Source organism: Macaca nemestrina, chromosome 11 (genome assembly GCF_043159975.1).
Source record: "Macaca nemestrina isolate mMacNem1 chromosome 11, mMacNem.hap1, whole genome shotgun sequence".
NCBI lineage: Eukaryota > Metazoa > Chordata > Mammalia > Primates > Cercopithecidae > Macaca > Macaca nemestrina.
The window spans coordinates 44,353,553-44,379,734 of NC_092135.1; the positions used below are offsets into that span (position 1 = coordinate 44,353,553).

The 26,182-nt window shown below is 35.6% G+C and overlaps 1 long non-coding RNA gene across 1 annotated transcript; it reads left to right on the top strand.

Annotated features, from left to right (window-relative positions):
- The first annotated feature begins 213 nt into the window (after positions 1 to 213).
- Positions 214 to 13,575, top strand: LOC105492715 (uncharacterized). Its single transcript, XR_011609748.1, has 3 exons — positions 214 to 360; positions 4,793 to 4,931; positions 8,812 to 13,575. It is a non-coding gene; the product is annotated as an uncharacterized lncRNA (long non-coding RNA).
- The last annotated feature ends 12,607 nt before the right edge of the window (positions 13,576 to 26,182 follow it).

The following is a 26,182-nucleotide window of genomic DNA, read 5'->3' on the forward strand; positions in this document are numbered from 1 at the left end:
ACCAATATATTTTAAGCAATTTTCCTTTGAAGAAATCCCTCAAAATGTGACAGAAAAACATTTTCCTTGTGGATTTTTATATACCTTTGTTTTTCAAATCAAACACTGTATTCAAGCAAAGCCTAACTTTGGAATCTTATATTAAGTAAAACAGAAAAATCCCAAGCTGCTACAGAGCTCCAAATGCTTAATCCCCCTTTCTGCAGCCCAGCTTCTCCCCATCTGCTGGCTTTCCAAAAGGAGCCTCAAAAAGCACCACTCTCGAAACAGGATGAATAGTGTTGCAACGCTCTGTTCTAAGAGACCACTATCCGTAGCAGATGCTCAATGATTTCAGAACTAAGAAATTGGGTGAGCAAGGTAGGTAGAACTGATTTGGTCATCAGTTAAATTTGCATCTCTACTATTTTTTTATGCAAAATTTTTCTCTGTGATATTACATCTTCAAATTTGTATCCCCTCTTGTGCCAAGTGGCTGTCCAAAACCTTCAATTAGAATCTATATTAATCTAGTTTGTTTATGAGAAGATGAGTGGCCTGCCGACGCCCATAAATGCATTAGAACATGTCCTGGAAATTTTTATTATTTCAAAAATGCTAACATGGTTTTTATTTATGACCTTGATTTTATCTCAAATTTGGGCAGACGCTATGAGGACATGACAAACAGGGAGGATAATTTGTGTATTATCAAGGACAGAGGAACATTGAAAGTATTCAGAAAAAAATGGAAAATTATCTATTGCAAGTTATCTGCAGCTCTGGGAGAGAGAGAACATTTAAAATATTCTTTTTGGATATGAATTTTTATTTTATGGGTTAATATTGCAATATTTCATAATTTTTTATATAGATTTCAGAATTTTCTTTATTCTTTTTTCAACAAATGATGTTTGCTCTGATTTAGGCACTGTTCTGATTCCTAGTGGTACAAAGTGTACAAACAAAATCTCTAGCCACACAGAGCTTATATTTCAGCAGTGGTAACAGACAATAATTGAGATAAGTACGTAAAATATAGAGATTTTCTTGTTAGTAATAGGTGGTACTTATAAATTGCTGTCAATATCATACTAAAATATTTTTGTATTTCCCACCTTTGACCTAAAACATTTAATAAGCTTTCAGTGAATTTTTCTTGCTCTTTTATTTTCCAAACATTTTAGGTTTTTTCTTTATGTTCCCTACTTTTAACTCTGATTCTTCAGCCCCTGCACCCTATTCTTCCCGAACAATTTCTCTCTCTAAATGATTTGTGTTCCACTGGCAGCTCAGTGCTAAAGAAAGTGATATATCCTGATGAAGCCATTAAGCACTGTACTATGGACGTTAAGAGGATGATATAGGCGTGATTTCAATCATGCAAAAGGAAACTACCCTCGTTCTAAGAAGGAAAAGCACCAGAGAGCTTAACCCACTGTAGTTTACATTTTCATTTCATTAGATTCAAATCTGGGGATGTCAGAAGAAATTAACACTTTTCCCCCACGAGGCAATCACTGTAAGTGTCATCATCATCAGATGTGTGTTGCACACCCACAGAGAGCAGGCTGGGACTTGGAATGCACAGCGCACTGAGAAGAACCAAAGTACAAATGGAGGAGAAATGGGTTGATAAAATGGAAAATGTATTAAAAGAAAGTTGGACTCTTCACCTTGTGCTGTCAAGATTTTCTGTAAAAATCACTGTTTTACAAAAGTCATAATATTGTTTCCAAGCTCTGTTATAACCCTAAGTTATGTTTAAGTATCTGTTTAGTTACCCTTGCACTTAAAGTATTACAGTACTTAATTTTCTTTGAAATATAGATGTAACCTGCTTTATGAAATAGATCCTTAAATGGCATACAGAAATTATGTATTTGGGGTAAATTAAGTTTCAAATTAAGAACAGGTCATAGACTAAAGTAAGGTCTATGAGAAAATGTGTTTACCTAATGCAAAGTTAGAGTAATTGTGCTTTAATTTGATATTATTATGGGGATGAATATGAAATAATAGGATATTGAAGCCACTTCACCTATATTGTCTATTTTGTTAAGGCTTAATTTCATGTTTATTGAAACATTTCTTGATTATATGATACATAGTATATATACCATTTTGGTATACACATGGTATCAAATTAAATTCTATAAAGTATATAGTACTTTGATTAGATTATTAACAAATCCTTTCTAACAGATCAAAGATATTTGCTCTTAAGCAGGGCCAGCCCAAAGTAAAAAGAAATTAGAAATAGCTTTAATTCCTTATGCAAATACTATTTTAACAAAGCCTGCACTGTCTTTCATAATGAAAAATTCTGGATAATGAAATGTATATAAGTATTAAAAACAAAAATTAAGCATTTAAAATTAAAATTATACTATAATATAAAACTCACTGATATTTTTACTGGCAAGTCAAACTAGTTAAATACTAAGATTTTTTTCAACACAAATCTATTTTCTCTGAAAAATATTAAATATATTTCAATCTTTTTTTGAAAACTAGGTTCATAATTAATAATATCAATTATTTCAGTGAGCTATATTAAAAATAAAACCTTAGGGCCTGTGGAACTATGAAGGGCCATTTACCTCTCTAGAAAATAACACTGTTTAAAGCTTTAAATCATTGGCCTGCTTTTCTTACCTTATTTTTCCACCTCTTTCTTTCTGTTATATCAAAAGATTTTAGTTTCTAATGCCATTTCTGTAGCTGATAAAAGCATTTCCTCTATTTGGGATTATCATTATAAATTAATGTGACCTTGGAAAGTAGAAATCAATCTCATTAGAATTAAGTAAAAACTAACTATATAGACCTGAGTAAGAATTCTAGGGTCTTTTCTGTAAAAAGTATAAAGATAGTGAAATTGCCTTAAGCCAATCATTTTGGGTGTGTGGGTGTGTCTGTGCATGTATATGATGCATTACTAATTTGTCGTATCTTGATAAAAAATAGAGAGCTTATTATTTGGAAATACATGAAATAAAACTATAATTTTAAAATCTATTTAAATTTAAAGAAGCACTCAGGTCTGCTAATTGGTTTATCTGTGCAACTTGTTCTCATAGTTACTCTTCGGAAATTATTATTATTAAATTTGAAAATATTATGTTGCTTTTTAGATAGGTGGTATCTCATACTGGTGAGGTATTTTTATATGTGCTCAACACCAAATTAAGTTATTTTTAGTTTTTTTTGGAGAAGAGGAGACAAATATAATCAATGGGCTCTTTCATAAAAGAACTTAGATGCTGCCCGAGGCCATGGGAGCCCACCCCTTGCATCAGCACACCCTGGATGTGAGACAGGGAGTCAAAGGATATTATTTTGGAGCTTTAAGATTTAATGACTTCTCTGCCGGGTTTCAGACTTGCATGGGGCCTGTAGCCCCTTGGTTTTGGCCAATTTCTCCCTTGTGGAGTGGGAACATTTACTCAATGCTTATAGCCCCATTGCATCCTGGAAGTAACTAGCTGGCTTTTGATATTACAGGCTCATAGGCAGAAGGGACTTGTCTTGTCTCAGATCAGACTTTGGACTTGGACTTTTGAGTTAATGCTGGAATGAGTTAAGACTTTGGAGGACTGTTGGGAAGGCATGGTTGGTTTTGAAATGTTAAAAAGAAATAAGATTTGGGAGGGGCCAGAGGCAGAATGATATGGTTTGACTCTGTGTCCCGAACCAAATCTCATCTTGAACTGTAATCCCCACATGTCGGAAGAGGGTCCTGGTGGGAGGTGATTGAGTCATGGGGCAGACTTTCCCCTTGCAGTTCTTGTGATGGAATTCTCACAAGATCTGGTTGTTTGATAAGTTTGTAGTTTTTTCTCCTTGGCTCTCTCCTCTCTCACCATGGTAAAGACTCGCTTGCTTCCCCTTCGCCTTCCACCACGATTGCAAATTTCCTGAGGTGTCCCAGTCATGCTTCCTATTAAGCCTGTAAAATTATGAACCAATTAAACCTCTTTTCTTTATAAATTTGCCCAGTTTTAGGTAACTCTTTATAGCAGTGTAAGAACGAACTAATACAGATGCTAATTGGGGAATAGGGAACTATGTAAGTGAAAAATGAAATAAAAATATAGGATGACACTATGAAGAGTTGGTGTTTTGAACTATGTGTGGTTCCTGGCCTAGCAGCATCTACTTCACCTGGTAGCTTGTTACACAGGCAGACCTGAAGCCCCACCCCATACCTGCTATATAAGAATCTACATTTTTATAGGCTCCCCAGGAGGCCCATTTGCACCTTAATATTTAAGAAATAGTTTCATAGTACACCACTGTAGATTTATTCTGATTATAAACATTTTTGAACTACATGGAAGATACCACACAATGCACAGCAGAAACACGGAAAGGAGTACACACCATAAGAGGCTCTGGATCTCAAAGACCAAGTAGCGCCAACTCTATATCCAAGAAAATACACACCTAGGGAGACTACTGGGAGAGGAAAGGCTGAGTAATCTCTCAAATTATCTCTTAGTGGTAAATTCTTGATAGTCTACTAAGTTCAAACCTTTTTCTTTGAGGACATAATCCTTTTAAAAAGAAAAATACACCCTAACTAAATTCCACTTTACCTGTCTAAATCTTACCAGCCCTAGAAACCCAAAGTGAATTCCCATCTAGAAAATTTTCTTGATACTGATTTTCTTGATCTTAGTGCTAGGTAGGGCTATCTGCATGTGTATGACCGCATATGCTTCTGTGTATTTAAGGTTAGAACATAAAGCAAATTATAAAATCCTTCATCAGAGCAGATACAACATATGATTCCTTGCTTTTCTATCAGCATAGAGCATAATGTGTGTCCCACAGCAACAAGAAGGAGAGAGCTGAGTGTCATAAAGGACAGCTAGAGAGACTACATGCCTGGGACTGGGAGGCTACAGAAAAGAAGATGGGGTTTCATGGCTCTCTATTTTGCCCAGGTATGCTCTGGGGTACTAACAATCTCACTCTTCATACAAGTTTTTTTTGGGAAACTATAAGAACGTTGTGAAGGGTTAGCACAGCTATTTATTTAGTTGGCAACTGTGGAAGCATTCAGGGTTAAGTGTAATCCTTGCATCCCTGTTAGTAACCTGCTTGTCTTCTAAACCACCTCCAGATGAATGCTTGCAACCCTGGGCATTCCCCAAATGCTTTGGCATCAGTATTTGGCATTCACTGTTGTTTCATAAAATAACATCCATCTTGAAACCAGATTGGGAAAAAAAAAATTAAGGGAAATCCTTGGCAATTTGCCTTGAATCCCAGTAGATGTTACGCTTTTCTACAGAGAGCACAGGCAGGTAGACTCGGAATGAGTCAGCCTTGCTCAAGGACCAGATGCAGGTGAAGAGACAGCAAGAGTCCCAGGATAAAGCCTGTCCTTCCTCAAAGCAAGCCCTCATTTAATTTACCTCTTCCATTTGGTGGGAGTAAGAAAATGAACAGGCTTACTAATGCCATCATCCAGAAATAAAAATTTAATATGTCTAAAATTTTTGCATTGAATCATTTTATTTTCATTGTTCACATCTAGGTAGTTTAGTAAAAGCAGTACAATTTTTAACATGATTGACCATGTGATGAAAAGAGTAAGATTCTGATTTTAGAGACATTCTAGATAGAACAAATCCTCTCCTCTACTTAAGCCAACATTTAAATGCATATGGTGGCCAGGTTTGGTGGCTCACGCCTATAGTCTCAACATTCTGGGGAGGCCAAGGTGGAAGGATCTTTTGATGTCAGGGGTTCAAGATCAGCCTTGTGAACATAGCAAGACCCTGTCTCAACAAAAATAAATATGAAAAAATAAAGTGGGCATGACGGTGCATGACTATAGTACTAGATACTCAGGAAGGTGAGGCAGGAGGATGCTTTGAGACTAGGAGTTTGATGCTGCAGTGAACCATGATCACTGTACTCTACTCCAGCCAGGGTGACAGGAGACCTTGTTTCAAATAAATAAATAAATAATGTACCTGTAATCCCAGCACTCTGGGAGGCCGAGGCGGGTGGATCATGAGGTCAGGAGTTCGAGGCCAGCCTGGCCAAGATGGTGAGACCCTGTCTCTACTAAAAATACAAACATTAGCCGGGCGTGGTGGCACACACCTGTATTCCCAGCTACTCAGGAGGCTGAGGCAGGAGAATGTCGTGAACCAGGGAGGCAGAGGTTGCATTGAGCTGAGATCTTGCCACTGCACTCCATCCAGCCTGGGCAACAGAGCAAGACTCCATCTCAAAAAAAAAAAAAAAAATTGTGCCTGAGAACCACGTGGGGAGTATATAAAAATGCAGAATCTTGGGCCCCAAATCTCAGTCATTCTGATATGCTAGGTCTAAAGCAAGGCATCAATATGAATTTTTAATGGGAACCCTTTGTCATTCTAATAAAGAGAAAGACTACCTGCCCCAGATCTTTGTTACAAAGATCTGTGAGTCAAAAAGCATAATTTTAGCTGCCAACCAATCCTTTAGAAATCAGCCTACTTCCTTTTTTAATGCTTTTTGTGTTTCTGCAAGTTTTTCTGTTTGTTCCTTACTCCTGGAGTGAGCAGCAGAGAAGGTAAAATACGAATGTATTCACAGTCTGTTGATATGTATTCAAAAATAATCTTCTGGAGAGGGTGCCCATATGTTCTGGTTGCCCAATTTATGCCATTTGTCCCAGCAACGCATCCTATATCACTCTCAAAAGTGTTCAAGTTTGAACAATGAGTTTCATGGTCACCTTAATCCTAAATTACAACTATAAGTGAGAAGCATGGAGAAGTGCATTCGTATCTAAATAATTCTATTTTCTGCTTTTCAAAGCCATTCCTTAAGTAGAGAGCATGAATGTCATTCAAAATGTGTTTTTTAAAAGGGAATAATTGTATAAATTTTAAAGGGTTTATTATGGTTTCCAAAATATATGCTTAATGACAAATTCTCTACTCTTAACCTTTTTTTGGAGGGATTAGGAAAGCTTTCTAATGTCAACAACTGGGATGAAAATGTAATGTCAATAAAATGTCAAAACATAAATCTAAAAATACTTTTATTTAAAACAAATGAAGCCATCATTTATATAATTCCATTAGGTTTTCTGCCAGACCCTAATTCAAAATGTGTAAATTATTAAGCACATTACATTGTATTCAGTTCTTCATTTTTCACTAATAGGTGGCTGCCTAAATTTCTACAGTTGCTATAATTTTTCTTGAGAATTTATAGAATTTTAATATTAGATTACATGAAAAAATACTAGCATTTTTTTAACCTTACGTTTTTACTCACCCTTTTCAACTACTGAAACTCAATTTATTAAAAGTGTAAAAGCAGCCAGAGGAAGGAAGGAACTCTGCTGCAGCTGCTACAAACCCAAATTTCTGAAAACTGGAAATCTCTTGCAGTTCCTCTATACCTCAAAATTAATCAGAAAATAAACTTGCACTACAAATGTGTACCCTTTCTTCTTAGAAATTCAGGGAAGTGTCATTATGAGATTCCTGTGATTCTAATTTAAATTCAGAATTTCTAACAAGCTTCCTGCCAGCCTTCAGAACTTATTTGTCTGTCTGTCCCTGTACCTACCTGCCTGCCAACCCGGATGTTTTGCCATCCGCCAACTCAAATTCTCTTACCGGGATCCTAAATATGTCTACCCCCTGTAAAACAAAATCTTATGCCTCAGTTCCCCCATTTGAGCTGACTTTGCTTCTTTAACTCTTAGCATGATGTCTCATCTTAATCAAAACCCTGCATCTGACTGTTACTTCTCCATTCTTGAGAAATAGCACAGGAAAGCACCAGGTTAACTCACATGCAACTAAGCATGCTGGAAACACTGTTTGCCAAGGCTGGAATACATTAATAGATATCATCATGCAGTGAAAGGCAGTACTGAAAATCAAGTTCCAAAGCTCAATGTGTAGATGTGGTTTCAAGTTACTCCAACCACAGCAGCATCAACAGAATGAAGATCAAAACAAGGTGATATCTGCTGAGATAACTACTCTGGAACATAAAGTTAGCTCCGAGAGTGAAAGGCAGGACGAGTTCACTCCTCTTTCTAGACTTCAGTCCCAAACATTGTCAGCATCAGGGAACCAGAGTTCATCTGCAGCCCATCTTCCATGGTCCTGCTTTCAGGTTCCTAATCCACCTGGTCTTCCTGCATACAGAGATTCTATCTTGTGGCCTACAGTAGGTCTTAAATTATACTCAACAATCTATAGGCTAATCCTTCTATTTGGAGCACTATGAATCTTACTTGACTCTAACACATCACCAGTTTCCTGGACTGGGGGCCACACTCAGTTACATGGGAACCAATGCAGGCACCAGTCTCAAGCTTGAATTTTAACTTGAGCTATTGAGCTATTGGATTCAAATGATCAATCTGCCTCCTGGAAGCTTAATTTCAATGCTGACTGCTTGAATCTTAAAAATTAGATATCTTTGTGGAAATTCCAGGTTTTGTAGACATCTCTACAACCCCATTCTGTGGGTTGTTTTAAAACATATTTTGCTGGACATTCCAGGTTTCACCAGGTGTTGATTAAGAGAATAAAATACGATGATGTTCACACTCACCAGATCAAAGCTGCAGGCAGTCAGAGAAGGAGAATGAAGGACTCTAAAAGGGCTTTGCAAGCAGCCATGAGAAATGGATAAGCAAGTCTATTTTAAATCCCTGTAATTGTTTTAGATAATCAGTGGCTGTGATTTGTAAAGCGTTTAATATAAAGATCAGTGTGCAACTAAATACCACACAAAATCAAAATTGGAAGAAAAAGGAGAAAATGTCATGACTTTTTGTTTGTTTGTTTGTTTTAGGACAGTGTCACTCTATCACCCAGGCCGAGTGCAGTGGTGCGATCTCAGCTCACTGCAACCTCCACCTCCTGTGTTCAAGTGATTCTCCTGCCTCAGCCTCCAAGTAGCTGGGATTACAGGTGTGCCACTATGCCCAGCTAGGTCATGACATTCTTAAGCAGAAGTCTTGCAACATTTTGACTGAAACTGGTTTGAATCTTAAGAATAAACAATGTGTCAAATTTATTCATGGTTCACGACAAACCTCTAGTTAGCACTGAAAGAAAATTTCAGGACAATGTAAATTGTGCAACTAATTATCCTACATGGCCTACTTTACTTTGAAAATTATGCTCATGAGGGACTCTATTTCAGAGAACATCAGTGTGTATCAGATAAAAGGTAAATCTATGTTGCCATTTAATTTGTGCTAGACCTCAAAACTGTGATCTTCTATATTTTACAAAACCTTGAAATTCACCTCTGCAGGGATTCTTCTGTGATTTTAGGTTGGATATAATTATAAACAAATTTTAGAGCAACTGAGTACTTAATAAGAAAGCTAACCTTGGAGAGAAGCTGCACTAAAACTACAAAACAACTGTGAAGACAGGGAGTAACAAAAGAGAGAAACAAAGAAGAGAGAAGAGAGAAACGTAATTTGTTTGAATAAAACTAGCAGAAAAAAATGGCCTCATCAGTTGCTCAAACCCTCATGAATTTACAAACTGAGATAATTGTTTATACTTGTTAAATAGAATACATGTGTATATGTAAATCAAACTTTTCTGCCTGGATTTGCCTAATGTTAATAACTATCTATAAACGGTTCTAGCATAAAAAGAAGCTTGTAACTGGTAATTAAAATCTCAAAATTTAAGACCATAAATTAAAGACATCTTATATAAATCATAGAAATTATAGACCTCTCCAAGTTGAGGTCTATAAATTAAATCTTACATTTTTGAGTTGATTATGTTGTTGATAGGACTACATAGTATGAAATATTTTAGTAATAGTTATCTTCCCAATTACCTTTAGATTTTAACCTAATACTAAAACATTTGGGTATTGCCATTATAAATTATCATAAAAAATCATTTGCTGCTAATAATGTATTTGCACAGTGCTTATTTGGTATTTAAGAAATATTTACATTAATTGATTGATCTTTATGAATCAGATATCCTTTACAGATGAGGAAACTGAGCTTTGAAAAGCCCTTGTGATTTACTCAAAGTCATAGACAAAGTCAGACAAAGGACTCATAACCTGGAATTATGCTTAAAATCTAGATACTTCGATCAAGTATCTCATTGCATGAATTAGCATTAATGACTTCTTTATTTATTTTGGACCCTATTGATGCTTGGAAGTCTAAGAAGAGTAATACCGATAGATACATATGTACCAATACCTAAAAGAAACACTAATAGCAATAATAATAATAATAATAGAGGGAGTAGAAATGTAAAACAATGAAAAAGTAAAAAATATAAATGACTATATGCAATCAGAGTTTGTACTATCATGAACTATAAGAACAAATAAATTATATTTAATGCATTAGTTGAATTTAATGCAACAAGTAGTCATTTTCAAAATATCTATTTTAATTTAGGCAAATTTTAGTGTCTGTAGCTGCTCAAAATATTTTCAACATAAAGTTCTAGACCTCAAAACTGTGATCTCTGGTGTTGTGCTCAACCGTGAATGCCACCTTTGTAGGAATTGTTCTGTGATTTTAAATAGGATATAGTTACAAGCAAAATGTAAATAATTTTTATAAGTTTTTGTGAATGGACAAAATAATGAGATAATTCATCCAGAGCAACATTGTCCAGTATGATGTCTGCATGGAAATATTCTATATTTGGCAACTGAGTATTTGAAATGTGCCAAATAAAACTGAGAAACTGGATTTTCACTTTTATTAATTTAAACCATTTAAGTTGAAACAGCCACATGTCGTAAGTGTTGGACAGGACAGGTCTAGAGGCTTCCCACCCAAAGTGTGATCTGGGGACCAGTGGCACCACCATCACCAGGGATCCTGTTAGAAATGTAGAATCAGGATGCCCTGAATCAGAACACTTATTGGCAAACTCTCCAGTTGATTTCAAATGAACGTTTAAAGTTTGAGAAGCAGTAATCTAATGGCATTGTCTATGCTGCATAGTTTCAAATTTTATGAAAAATAAAAATCATGACATTGCTTTCAAGAGTACTGTTTGTGACTATATATACAGAAAACACAGTATTTCCATGAACATTAAAAAGCCAGGGAATGAGTGGGAGATTTGCAAATATCCAGATACTTGGCATCATGCTTCCAAAATATCCAGCTCACACATGCCCTTCATATGAAAGCTTGCCTCTGATGTCTGGCATCATGTAGGTGCCCAGCACTTCCCTCAGAGCTGCATATGGCTAACTTGCTCACTGTATACTTGTAAATTCTGATGATCTGAAAAAAAAGTAAACAATTTCCAGAATAGTGTCTGTCGTTAGACAATTAAAGGAGGGTAGGTACCAAGTGTGAAGGATTGTGCTTCTCGGCATTTGCCATTTCCTACACACAGACCAGAAACTCCAACTCACCAGAGAATAAGTATTAACACTGCCTGAAAATAAAAAATGTTATCACCATCTAAACCACTCTATCTATTCCCTTAATGTTCTAGTTTGGAGGTGTTTTAAGCTTAGGCAGCTGTAAAGTAGACAAGTAATTGCTGACTACTGGCCTCCTCTGACATGTCAAGGAATAGGAAAAGAATGTACTGTGCAAGAAAATGAAAAGCACACCATGCGCATTAAGAACCATAGTTAATGTTTTTATAAAGACTTTTCTTGCTGTTTATTTTAATTTCCTAGTATGCTAAATCATTCTAAGTAGAAAACATTCTGATTTTATCAATTTAATTGAATTACCAAAGCAAGATAATCTGTAACATTAGGCTCCTTGGGATTCAGCTTTACAGCCACTGGACAGAAGCAGAGCCGGTGGCCCTTCACTATTGTCATTTGAGGCATGTCACCATATATCAAACAGGATGCCACCGGCTTGTCACTTTTTTCGGTAAGTTACAAAACTCTGTGTTAAATTTGAAAAGTAGGTACAAAAAGAAAAACGTAATCTGTTATCCTCAGCCATCCTTCAGAAAACAAATAATCCTTCTATCCCTCTTTCCTTGACCTCCTAACATAGATTGTTCATTCAGTTTATTTTTATTTTGGGAGGCTTAGAAAATCAAACCTGCTTCTAATGGGGTGATATTGAACAAGAAGTTCCAAATAGAAAAAACTGAAAGGAGGGTGGCATGCACATGATTGGGAAGCATCCTGCGCACATAAGAGAAGCGTGAATCATTGGGAGGACTCCCAGCAGGAGAAATCGGTTCACTGCGAATGTGTAGTCTCAGACTGAGCTGACCCGCAGAGGTACCTGCAAATATTTTATTTTTCTTTTGTCAGTTTCTTCACCCATTCTCCACTGGTGTAAGTTCAGAGCTGTAGCTCTTCTCTAGGACCACCACCATCCCAGGCTCTTCCCTCTTAAGAGATAATTTAGAGGTCATTAGGTGAGAAACCTTTTAACTTGCTGCCCTCCAACCATACATGCTTCTAGATAAAATCCCATTTTTCTCTCCATTTCTCCCATTTCAGTGGGCAGGCATTTCATTTTCTGTCCCAGGGTAATTTTTTCACTTATTTTCTGGATAATATACTCCCTACTTTGTCAAGGAAATTGATGTATTAACTAGTCCCTTTCACTTCAAATACTTAATTGTATTCTTTAGTAATACTTTCCATTCAATATATAAAGAATCTTGTTAAAAATATCTATTAAAATATAGCTCCCTTTAATATCATGTTTCATCCTGGTCATGCTTTATTTTCTGTATTTTAGGCAAACAAATGAAAGAGAAACCTAAATTTATAATACTTTCAAACACACCAAAATTCTACTTTCCTCTAAACGTTTTTTTGCAAAACTTTCTCAACATATTTTCCAGTAGTCTATCGCTACAAACTGTGTACTTACATGTGTGTGTGTGTTTTGCTTTTAATCTTAGCTAACCTGTCCACAATATTTAATCTTGATAACTACCTGTTCCATCTACATACTATTCCTTATGTAGTCCCCATGAGTACATTGCCTCTGATTTTCTTCCTGTTTCCGTCGTCTACTCAATTGTTATAGCCTCCTCATTCTGAACTCTATACATTGGTATGCTTTTCTTAGCCCTCTTTTCTTCTCTTACTTACTTTCCCCTGGTAGCCCATCTTACCTTTGCTTATAAGTTCACTTACATCATTTACACCGATGATGTAATAATCTCTCTCTCCAGCCTTTTCTTTTCTGAAATTAGCCCTATGTATTCAACAAACTATAGGGCGTTTATACTTTATCTTTACAAATATTGCCTTTTAAAATCAACATATCCAAAAAAACAGGGCATTTTCTTTCTCCCAACATTCTAGGAGTTCATTCAGTGAATTCTCAAGCTTAATCAATAAAAATAACTATCCCATTCAGGAAATGAGGAGAACTCTTCAAACCCCCATCTCCTTTGCCTCTCATATCTAAGAATTATTTTACTTCATGGACTCTATCTCCCATATCTTTGAGTCCCTAGTATATCTCTTTTCTTAGAGTCCCTAGTATATCTCTTTTCTTAGAGAAAACACAACAATTATGTGTATGGTATTTTAATTCACAAATTGTGAAACTGATTGTAAAATATGTATTGTATACTATTGGTATAATTCTGCCTGAGTTATGAAGAAAGAAAAGATGCCATGTGTTCTAAGAGACACTGTATCAATCTTAAGTTTCTTGAAATTTTACAAAATTAGGTACATTCATGTCTGTTATGTACATGTTTGAGGAAACATGTTATGCTCTGTTCTCTTTTGTACTCCTAAACTTTGACACATGGCTCATTATTAATACACATATTAAAATTCACATTTATATAAATAACCAGATGACTAGGACTTTGTATATTGATAGAATTGATCTGTGCTCTTTATTATCCTGAAAACCATAGAAGTAATGAAGAAGGTTTGACTTTCTCAGGGTTAGGGTTAAGGTCAACTTAGCTTATTTTGGTAGTTATTTTTCTCTTGTCAGAGGGTATTTTCTTATTGTTAGGTGTCATTATTATTATGTCTCTAAAAACTCTCACATGAACTCATTTTCTATATGATCTCCATATCCTATCCATTATTAAGTCCAATATTTTTCCACTCCTAAATATTTCTTAAGTGTGTTCACTTCTATCTTTCTTAATTACAACCACTCTAATCCAGGTTGCCATCATTTATGTCCAGATCTACTAAAATAACGCATGAGAGCACAGGTATCACTTTGATATAATGATTTCTAAATTTATCCACAGGTAAGGAAATACTTGTGCTCACATGTTTATTGCCCCATTATTCACAATAGTAAAGATACAGAATCAACCTAAGTGTCCATCAGTGGATGAGTGGATAAAGAAAATGTGGCCTATATACACATTGGGATACTATTCAGCCATAAGAAGAGAATAAAACCATGTCATTTGCAGCAACATGGATGGAACTGGAGGACATTATTTTAAGTTAAATAAGCCAGGCACAAAAAGACAAATTGGACATGTTATTGAGAGCTAAAAAATTTGATCACATGGAGGTAGAGAGTGGAAAGATAGATAACAGAGACTGGGAAGAATGAATAGGGAGAAAGGAGAAGGATGAAGACAAGTGGGTTAAAGGGTGCAAGCATATAGTTAGATAGAATGAATAATTTCAGTGTTAGATAGTAGAGCAGGGTGACTACAGCTAACAAAAATGTATTGTATTCAAGCAATGGACTCATTTAAATATCCTGACTTGATCACCACATTTTATATATATGTAACAAAATTCCACATGTATCCCATAAATGTGTACAAATAATACATTTTTTAAAAAAATTAACAAAGTACTACAAAAATAAATAAAATAACCCTAGCTCCCTTATTACACTCCTCAAGTGTCTGTGTAATAATTAAAGATGTTTTTCTGAATACAAATCAGTTTGTGCCGTTTTTCTGCATTGGTTTCCATTTGTTGGCAGAATAAAATGTCAACTCTATACAATAGCCTTTTCAATCCTCCAAGACCTGTCTTCTTTCTCTCTACATGCGCTGGTTGGACCCATCTCTGTCTCTCTTACTATGACAGAGCCACTCTAGTGTCCTTTTGGTTTCTCTCTAACAAGCTGTAGTAGACACTGTTGGGGCTCCACAGAGATTTTTAAAGTCCCTTTTACCATACTCCGCACCCCTCCTCTAGCTTCTGTGTGCTTGTGCTTCTAACCTCCCATACATGCAGCTCTTTGTGGAATATTACTTTTGGTCACCTACTGGAGTTATTTTCCTGGACATCCAAAGACTTGGAGTTAGTATCCTCCTAGACGGGTTGTTAACCAGTGACTGGCCGGTGTAACGAGGTTGAAAGCCAGCTCCATAGCTTCATGCAGAAATTGCTCCGAGCTGTAATTCATACTCTATGGCTTCACAGCTAGATCAGGCTGAGGCTGAGGCTGAAGCTAGGGCTGAAATTGCACTCTTGCTTGGCTTTTTCTCATCCCTTTCCCCTCTTGGCATTCCTATACTGAGATCTTCTAGGAGCATTTCCTTCATAAATCACTTGCACGTGAGCTCTCATCTCACAGTTAGCTTCTGGGGACCACAGATTCACACACAAACCCAGTTATTTCTACCTTAGACCTTTGTACATATGGTGTTTCCTCTGCTAGGATATTCTTTCCCTCAATATTTGACCTCTGGTAACTTCTTATCTTTCAAGTCTCATCTAGCATCACGTAATTGTTGAGACCTCCCTGAATCACTTAATTATCAAACATTCTATTGGTTTTTATAATAACACTTTCCATGGATTGCAATTATTAGTTGTCTATTTGTTTATATTTTTAGCATACGTCTCTCTCATTAGACTATGTTTTCATGAGGAGAGGAACTATGTTGCTTTGTTCATAAAGGTATAACTAGCATCTGGCTCATAGTATGCATTCAGATATTTACTGACCAAATAAATTAAGTACTTCTAGTTTTAAAGTGAAGAAACAGTATTTGAGGTCACACCTGCTAAAGAAAACCATGTCATAAGTCATAAAACTTTTTGATGCCTAATTATCCCAAAAGTTTTTATCCTCATTCTTGGATAACAATGAAAATATAAGATGTTTGATAACAATGGAAATATGAGATGTTGCATTTTTCTATAATGGACAAGTTATAGTAATTAAGCTTTCTTAATTATTTCCCATGCCAGTCTTATCAGGGACCTGATTTGAAAATAAACCTTTTATTATTCTCTGTGCCTTTTGGATTTTTAATAGTAGAAATCTGCACATTTGTTGTGGTGTGTTGCTTTCTTCCTTACATTATAATTCCAGGGGAAAAGAGCAATTAATTATTGGCTTTGAAGAAAGGATAAAAACCATAAGTTCTCTTCTAGATTCTTTTAATAAAGGAGAAAAAAAGATTAAGTCAATTTTAAAATTTAGAGTCAGATAATGGCATATGTCATCTTGTGGGTGCCCAAGAAAGCACCTTAGTGAGAAATTGTAAGAAGTAAATAACAAAACAGGGAACAGAAAATCGAAGAGTAACAAAGTACTCATCACATAAACAATTTTTGGTAGCTTTCTAACTAATATACAATTTATATTCATATGTATTTCAATAACCTATTTCTGCCTCTTGTGCTTTACACAGAAAATGTATTGAATATGTTTCCACTGAATAAGATATTTTTCATTTCTAGTGAAGCCTGGTCTATTCTTCTTTTCGGCCTAACTCTTTGCTTTCAAGCATTCCAGGAACCAAAATCTTAAAACCAGTATACACATCTCCTGCATTTATTCACTGGGATTATATTTACCACAAAAATGTCCATTGCTTACTTTTATTTCTAGATCAGATCCATGTTCTAAATTGATTGACTCTGAATATTAACTGTAATTTTAAGTGTATCCTTCCAAACTACATTTATAAAAAGACAAAGACATGTTATTCCAAAAATCTTGTTGATTCTTGTTGTTTTCTACTTGAAATATCTGCTTTTGAAACTCTTATATATCCACTAAACAAGAAACTTCTGAAAAGTGGCATGGAAATGCTATCTAAACATATAATGTTACATATATACATATATATGTATCAAGCTAAAGTTATCAATAAGAAAAAATAATAGATGGTGTAAGAGTTGATGTTTATGTCTCAATGTAATAGTTTATTTCCTTCACTGATACTAATCTAAGCTAAAACAGTATGTTAAGATTTTTAATTTCATTGAGAAAGTATATTACAAATAGTGCCAAACCGATATTTAGTATTAAACTGCAACTTCTTTGTTTTCCTAATTATTTTGTAACCATCAATTTTAGAAAATTAACCTCATTTATTGATAGTTGAATAATTTTATTATTATAAAGCCAAAGATGATACAAATTATCACATTTTATCAAATAAAATGATCTAACTTAGTAACTAATGCTAACAATGATCACAGCATCTAATCTATGGTACAGAATCAATTGATATTAATTAAAATATTAACACTTTGCATAGGGCACTGGTAGAAAATACTGCCTTTTGAAAGATGTGTCAGAATTATTCGGGTTGCAAGGAAACCAAAATATACTGAATAAACTATGCCTGACAAAATGCTACAATTTATTATCGCACATAATCTGCATCAAGTAGAGCTAGGTTCAATGAAATCTAAAAGCCAGGTTGTAGTCTCCTTTTATCTTTTGTCTCAGTTATCTGTCGTGTTGTTTCACTCTTAAACTTCATGTGGTAGGAAGAGTGATAAAAGCACCTCTAGGCTTGTATTCTTCAAGGTTCAAATTGAGCTGAAAAACAAAAGAAGGAACAGAAAGAAAAGAAAAGAAAGGAGGGAAAGAGGGAGTGAGAAAAGAAGGAAAGGAAAAAGGGAGAGAGGCAGGGAGAAAAGGAAGGAGAGAAGAAAAGAAGGAAAAGAAAGGAGGTTTCTTTTTCCAAGAGTCAAAGCAAATCCATTGGAATTAAAACCTATTTTATTTTCTACTCCCAGTGATGAAGGAATAGCCCTCCTGCCAAAAGCTACATAACTGGATAAAACATAGGAGATATATGTATGTGTATGTATATGTATATATATACACATATATACATATATAATATTAGAAACTGTGTAAGATTATGATTTTTTAGAAAAGGGAAACAAACAGGGGAAACCCAACAATCCCTGGATTTTTTCTTGGTGACAATTTCTGGATCATGACACAGAGGGTGGAAGAACAAGCACAGTCCATCAATATCAATGACATGAGAAAACGGAGACCAGAGTTTGGTGCTATTAAAGGGAATGGGTTTCATGGGGCAGCATGCTGCAGAGCAGGGAGGTCGGGAGAGAAGTAGCTCCAGAAATTTACACAGCGCTGCCCTTACGACTTTGGCTACATACTAAACCGTACATACTTAGGGTAAAATTCCACAAGGCCAGGTACAGAAGAACAATTGGTGAAACAAGTATGACTGGAGAATGGAGAACTGGTAGGGTAGCATGAGCTGAATAACCAGTGGAGTTCACACAGCCTTGAAAACATTTAGTTCCAACAGCCAAAGGGCAAGATTTTCTTACATGCTTTGGACATTCAGTAGAGATCTCAGAAATGCCATATCTTAAAAGTTGGCGTAATAATGCCCAAGGAGAAAGGCTACTCTATATAAACTCTAATAAGGTAAAAAGAACTCTTAAAGGAAACAAGCTGATTTGCAAGTAAATTAACTACATGCTGTAATAAAATTAAATTCTCTGTTAATGAATAGAGAACAATCTAGACACATAATAATATAGGCTCTATAATATCTAATATGCATTCAAAAGCTACTAGATATTAAATAAACCAATAGAAAAATAGGACAAATAACCAGAAGAAAAAAACAGCAATTAATAAAAATCAAGTTGGAAATGTCAAAGATGATGGAATTAGAATATAAAGCAATTTAAATAGCAGTCATGAATATATTCAAGGACTTAAATATTAATATAATAAAGAAAAATAGCAAATATTAATAGTATATCAATATGTTTATCAACAAACTATAAAAAACCACAAAATAGATATTCCAAAACTTAATATCACAATATCTATAATGAAAATGTCAGTGGATCATGAATGCCAATTTTGGTAAATTACTCACTAATAAAAAGTGAGTGTATTTGAAACCAAGAAAAAAGGAACTATCCAAATTTAACAAGAGAAAACAAAAAGACTGAGAAAAATTGGAAACATAAAACAACTAGAAATCCATATAACTGAAGTACCAAAATGAGGAGGAAAGTTACAGAAGAAAAAAAAAGTTCAAAAAAACCATAGTTGAAAATATTCTAAATTTGATTAAAAAAAAATTATAAACCCAGACCCAGAAATTATAAACTACAGACCCAGAAATCCTCATAAATGCAACAGGGATAATCAGAAAATGTCATAATTAAAAGTTTGAACAATGAAAAATAAAAACCGCTTAAAAGCAGACAAAATAAAAGATATGTCACATACAAGAGAACAATTAAAAAACAGATTTCTCATCAGAACCAATGCAAAATAGACAGTAATGGAATGGCAATTTTAAAGTGCTAAAAGAAAAAAAAAATCTAAATTTCTAAATTTAACCAAAAGAAAAATACTTCCAAGAAGACTTATCTAGACCAACAAAAGGCAAGATAATGTGCCACCAGCAGGTTAAAACAACAAAAAATGAGAAAAGTAGTCATTTAGATAGAAGAAAACTAATACCAATAGAAGCTTGGAATGCCAAAAGAAAGGAAAAGCACTGGAAAGCTCAAATATTAACTAAGTTGAAAGATAAATTTTTTTTCCTCGAGTTTCTAGTTTTCAAAGCTAATTGACAGTTGACAGCGAACATAACACTACTTTGTGAGGTTAATAATATATCTAGAAGTAGAATGTATAATGGTAGAACAAAAAATGAGAGGTGAGAAATGGAAGAATATGGTTGTAAGAGTTTTTGCTTGAAAAAGGCTTCCCACAAGAGTACATAGAATTGGCCAATAAGCACATGAACGAGTGCTGAATATCATTAGTCATCAGAGATGTGCAAATTAAAACCACATTCACACTAGTATGGCTCAAATTTGACAGTGACAACAGCAAATGCTGGTGAGGATGAGGGTCACTCACAACACTCATGCATCACTTGTGAGAGCATAAAATGATGCACTGTCTTTGGAAATTTTTTTCTGGCAATTTCTTATAAAGTAAATTGTGTACCTACTCTATAACTTAGCAATCCCACTTCTGAGTCAATTTAAGGTAAAGGAAAACATATGTCCAGAAAAATTGTAATAAAGAGTATGAAGAATAACAGCTTTTTAAAAATAAAAGCCCAAACAAACGTGTGTCCATCAACAGAAGAAATAAACAACTTGTGATATATACTGAGCAATAAAAAGAAATGAATTAGTGAAACATGTAACACCATACAGATAAAACTCAAAAACATTATATTGAGTTAAAGAAGCCAGGCAAAAGAGTATTTATGGTATGGTTTCATTTATGTGATGACCTAGAAATAGATAGTTTGTTATGTGATATCTAGGTGATCTAGAAAGTTGTAAAAAAAAAAAAAAAAAAAATCTAGAACAAGCCAAAATTCAACAGCGGATTAAATTGTAAAACTGGTGCCTCTTTGAGGAACTTGGATTCACTGAAAGAACAAAGGGCATTTTTTTGGATGATAAAGATATTCTGTATTTTGATAAGAATGTTAATTAAATGGTATATGCAATGGCCAAAACTTATCAAACTGCATATTTAAAATCTATTCATTTCAGCATACCTACATTAAATATCAACATAAGAAAAAAGCTAGCAACAAAGTGGGTGACTGTTGTACAGTCCCCATCCCTTTGCATATCAATTATTGTGGCTGAGGGACTGGATATTTTGCCTGACATTGCCTGAATCCCATGCCCATCAGTGAAATCCTCCAAGAGAACAGAATGAGAGTGGAAGAAGGGACTGTGCATTAGATAAAATCATAGCATTGTTAGAAGTGGGAAAAGCACTAAATGCAGAGAAAGATATAACAACATATCTAAACTATAAAAGCTCAGAATTGTTCTCCATAAAGTCAGCTTCAAATCACAGCAAAGTGACTGAAACATGTTTAATTTCTCCCATTGATCTGTCTCCAAGGAATTTAATCTACTTATTGTTTCTGTATTTGTTATTTGGGCCAATGAGGTGTATAATTTACTAGCAACCACAGGAAGAAATAATTTAGAAATGGCTCCTATACATAATCATTTCAATACATAAGAACTTAGCAATATCATCTATCCTACTATTTATAATGACTATGACAATACTTAAGTCCTCTCTCTCTCTTTCTTTCTTACAGTAAAGCAAGTCAGAATGCTAATTGTTGTCCCTACTAATGTTTTACATATTATTATGAGTAGTGTGTCAATTCTATCAACTCTATCCTTAAGGCATTTTCATAAAGGTACAACATTTTATAGGGTATCACTTTTAATTCATAGAAATCAAATTATGTATGTGTCTATTCCATGACCAATTTAACTCATGCATCGCTTTAAATAGCTCTTCATCTGTCATCTTTGTTTACCTTAGAGAAGCATTTGTTTCTAGGAAGTTGGGAAATCTTTTTAACTTTCTGCCTTTAATCCAGGGAAGTGTCAAGTTTATAAAAGCTTCAATTATAAATGCTTCTGAATATTGGTTATAAAAAGTGGTAGTTTACTTCTGCTATATGTTACTATGAAAGGAATAATGTTAGGCCTCTGTCAACTGTGCAATATTGGATAAGTCAGTTCTTATCTCCTTAGTTTTGTAAAATAAATAGTTTGAAGTAAAATATTTTTATTGCTCCAAAATTGCCGTAAGTTTTGCTCATAACAAAATTTTGCCTTAAATATATCCAAAGGATAGAGCAATACAGAATTAGAAGTCACATTATTTTATGGCCAGTCAGATCACACCCTATTTATCTTAATAGCTTTCATACCAGAAAACAGTGTATTTTATGATGTTGCTTTTTAAATTATGTCTTCCTTGCTAAACTACAAACTCTATGAAAGTAGGAATTGCATTTGTCTTACTACTCATCATTACATATTCATGACCCCTAGTATATTGCCTAGAATAATATTTATTGCCATTACTAGCATTTAAATTGTGCCTTAGTTTCTCAAAACCTTGTATGTTAGGCATTGGTATAAGTATTTTTAAATTTTTCATGTATCACACTATTCACATTTTGTTTGGTGTGCTCCTTATTCTACTTAAAATAAAATAATAATGTAACTTTTGTTGCCCTTCAACACATTGACCCTTATGGACTTTTCAAAGAGTTTCTCATTTAGTCCTCAGTACAAACTTATGAGTTAGATAGTGCATTGCCTTTCACCAAAGAAATTAAGACACAGACAGGTGAAGTCATTTGTCCACAATAATCTAGTAACCGGTAAAGTCAGAATTTGAACCGTGAGGGTAGAGATTCCACTCTTAGCTTCTACCCAGTACTGCCTCCCTAATAATTATTTATTGAATAAATACATTTCTGTCACTTTTTATTATCCTTTGCTGCATATCATTCTTATCTGTATTTAGTAAACTTCATTTTTGTTTCATTTCCCTCTCAACTCTTCATTTGTACCTAGTTTCCACTTTTGGGCAGAAGAAAATACATGAAAAGGAACAATGCTCCTTAATTCTCTAAAATAGGTTCCTTGATTAAGAGCTAGAGTCCAATTTACAGGTTTTTCTGGATCAATATTATTTTCCCCCACTTTTGGAAGAAATAGTTTATCCAATGAACAATGACAACCTTGGCAGGGCTGAACTTCAAGATATTCACATCTTGTGCTTTTTCATTTCAGCACAGAAAAACAGAGGGTCAGGAATCTTACAACAGTTCATCCTTAAAAACTTCCCCATTCTCATTTTGTACACTGAAGCAATTTGGATAACCATATATATTCCCAGATGTTTCTCCACATCGATTTTCCATAGAAAAATATGCAAAGTCACCCAAAGTATCTACAGAGAAGCATAAACACACACACACACACACACACACACACACACACACACACACACAATCTCCCTCTCCAAGGAAGGAGAGGACATATCAAGGAAACAGCAATTCCTTGCTTTACAAACATATTTAAAAAGTGAATTATAACAATGATAGACGTTTTCTACAGAAACCACATTAGTGATCTCATGAGACAGCTGGATTTTTCTTCATACTGTATATCTGATTCTATATAATATAGAGAAGAAAAGAGAGTGGTATATAAAGATCCAGGGGAGTAGATACACAACTAACTTTTTCTATAAAATAGACTACTTTGTGGTGAATGTCTTGTTACAAATATTAGAGGTACCAGATTAGATTGCAGCTGGCCCAAGAGGATTTTTGCCATGGACTTAAACCACGGCCAGAAAACAAAAGTTTCTACCCATTGCACTCCTCTGATCTTCATAAACCAAGGACAGAAGTAGGAAGACTTATATTTGGAAGGATTATTTTAAAAACACCAAAGACTTGTCATGAGTAGAACAAGAAGTTCCTAAAGGGAAAATATTTATTTTCACAGAAGCATCAGGTGGAATCTATTTAAGCAGAAACTTATAGCCTAGAATAATCTTTTAAAGAGTGAAGTATTCATTCACACATTAATTAATGTATTCATTTATTCAATATTTATGTATCTGTACCAGGTTATATGGGTAAAATAGAAATGGATGTCATGCTGCCTCTCCTCAAATAACTCACTTTCTGGTGGAAATGTTTCTGGATCATGATTTTGAACATAACGTAGCTGTAACTGTCCCACTTTCACAAATTCATTTATTTATATTTTGGTCTGAAGCCCTAGGATAGTTATTGTGCAGGAGTGCAAAATGCTATTTTACCCCTTGTATTAGTCCTTTCTCTCACTACTATAAAGAAATACCCAGGACTGGGTAATCTGTAAAGGAAAGACGTTTCATTGACTCACAGTTCCACGTGGCTGGGGAAGCCTCAGCCTCATGGTGGAAGGTGAAGCATGCACCTTCTTCATATGGTGGCAAGAGAGAGAAGAGCAAGAAGAGGACATGCCAGATGCTTATAAAACCATCAGATCTCATGAGGACTCACTCACTGTCATGAGTACAGCATGCGGGAAACTGCCCCCATGATCCAATCACCTCCCACCAGGATCCTTCCTCAACATGTGGGGATTATGGGAATTACAATTCAAGATGAGATTTAGGTAGGAACACAGCCAAACCATATATATTCTGATTCAGTCCCTTCCAAATCTCATGTCCTCACATTTCAAAACACAATCATGCCTTCCCAACAACCCCCCAAAGTCTTAACTGATTCCACCATTAACCAAAAACTTCACATCTAAAGTCTCATCTGAGATAAACAAGTCCCTTCCACCTAGGAGTCTGTAAAATCAAAAGCAAGTTAGTTCATTCCAAGACACAATGGGGGTGCAGGCATTGGATAAATGCTCTCACTCCACATGGGAGAAATTAGCCAAAACAAAGGGGCTACGGGCCTCATGTGAATTCGAAATCCAGCGGGGTAGCCATTAAATCTTAAAGCTCCAAGATAATCTTCATTGACTCCACGTCTCACATCCAAGGCACATTGATGCTAAGAGTGGCCTCCCATAGCCTTGGGCAGCTCTGCTTCTGTGGCTTTGCAGGGTACAGCTCCCTGGCCCAGACACTTTCATGGCTGGCATTGGGTGTTTGTGGCTTTTCCAGGTGCACAGTGCAAGTTGTTGGTGGATCTATCATTCTGGGGTCTGGAAGATGATGGCCCTCTTCTGACAGGTCCACCAAACAGTGCCCCAGTGGGGACTCTGTGTAGGGGGTTCGACCCCACTTTTCTCCTTTGCACTGTCCTAAAAGAGGTTCTCCATGAGGGCTTCAGCCCTGCAGCAGACTTCTTCCTAGACCTCCAGATGTTTCCATACATCCTCTGAAATCTAGGCAGAGGTTCCCAAACATCAATTATTGACTTCTGTGAACCCACAAGCCCAACACCTCATGGAAACTACCAAAGCTTGGAACTTGCACCCTCTGAAGCAATGGCACAAGTAGTACCTTGGCCCCTTTTTGCCACAGCTGGAGCTGGAGCACCTAGGACACAGTGTACTGAGTCCTGAGGCTGCATAGAGCAGGAGGCCCTGGGCCTGGCCTATGGAACAATTTTTCCCTCTTAGACCTCCAGGTCTGTGATAGGAGGGGCTGCTGCCAAGATCTCTGACATACCCTGAAGACTTTTCCCTATTGTCTTGGCAAATAATATTTGGCTCCTGATTGTTTATGCAAATATCTACAGCCAGCTTGAATTTCTCCCCCAAAGATGGGTTTTTCTTTTCTATCACATTGTCAGGCTTCAAATTTTCCAAACTTTCAGGATCTGCTTCCCTTTTAAATGTAAGTTCCAATTTCAGGTCATCTCTCTCTCAAGTTCAAAGTTCCACAGATTTCTAAGTCAGGGGCAAAATGCTGCCAGTCTCTTTGCTAGAGCACAGCAAAAGTTACCTTTACTCCAGTGCCCAATAAGTTCCTCATTTCCATCTGAGACCACATCAGCCTACACGTCATTGTTCACATTATTGTCAGCATTTTGGTCAGAATCATTCAACAACTCTCTATGAAATTCCAAACTTTCCCACATCTTCTTGTATTCTTCTGAGCTCTCCAAACTGTCCCAACCTCTGCCTGTTACCCAGTTCCAAAGTCAATTCCACATTTTCAGGTATCTATATAGCAGTACCCCACTCTCTGTGGTACCATTTAACTACATTAGTTGGTTCTCATCCTGATATAAAGAAATACTCAAGACTGGTTAATTTGTAAAGGAAAGAGGTTTAATTGACTCACAGTTCCACTTGCTGGGAAACCTCTGGAGACTTACAACATGGCAGAAGGAGAAGCAGGCACCTTCTTCACATGGCAGCAGGGGAGAGAAGAGCAAGCAGGGGAAATGCCAGACATTTATAAAACCATCAGATCTCACTCACTATCCCGAGAACAGCATTAGGGAAACTGCCCCTATGCCCAATCAACTCCCACCAGAATCCTCCCTCAACATGTGGGGATTGTGGAGATTACAATTCAAGATAAGATTTGGGTGGGAAAACAGCCAAACCATATCACTCCTTATATGTTATAATTATACATTATAATATAAATTTTAGAAAAATTATAATATGTTGACTTGTCCCGTAGTTATTGGTATAAGTAACATCTAGCAGTGTAGGCTCTAGGATGTAGAGAAGCCCT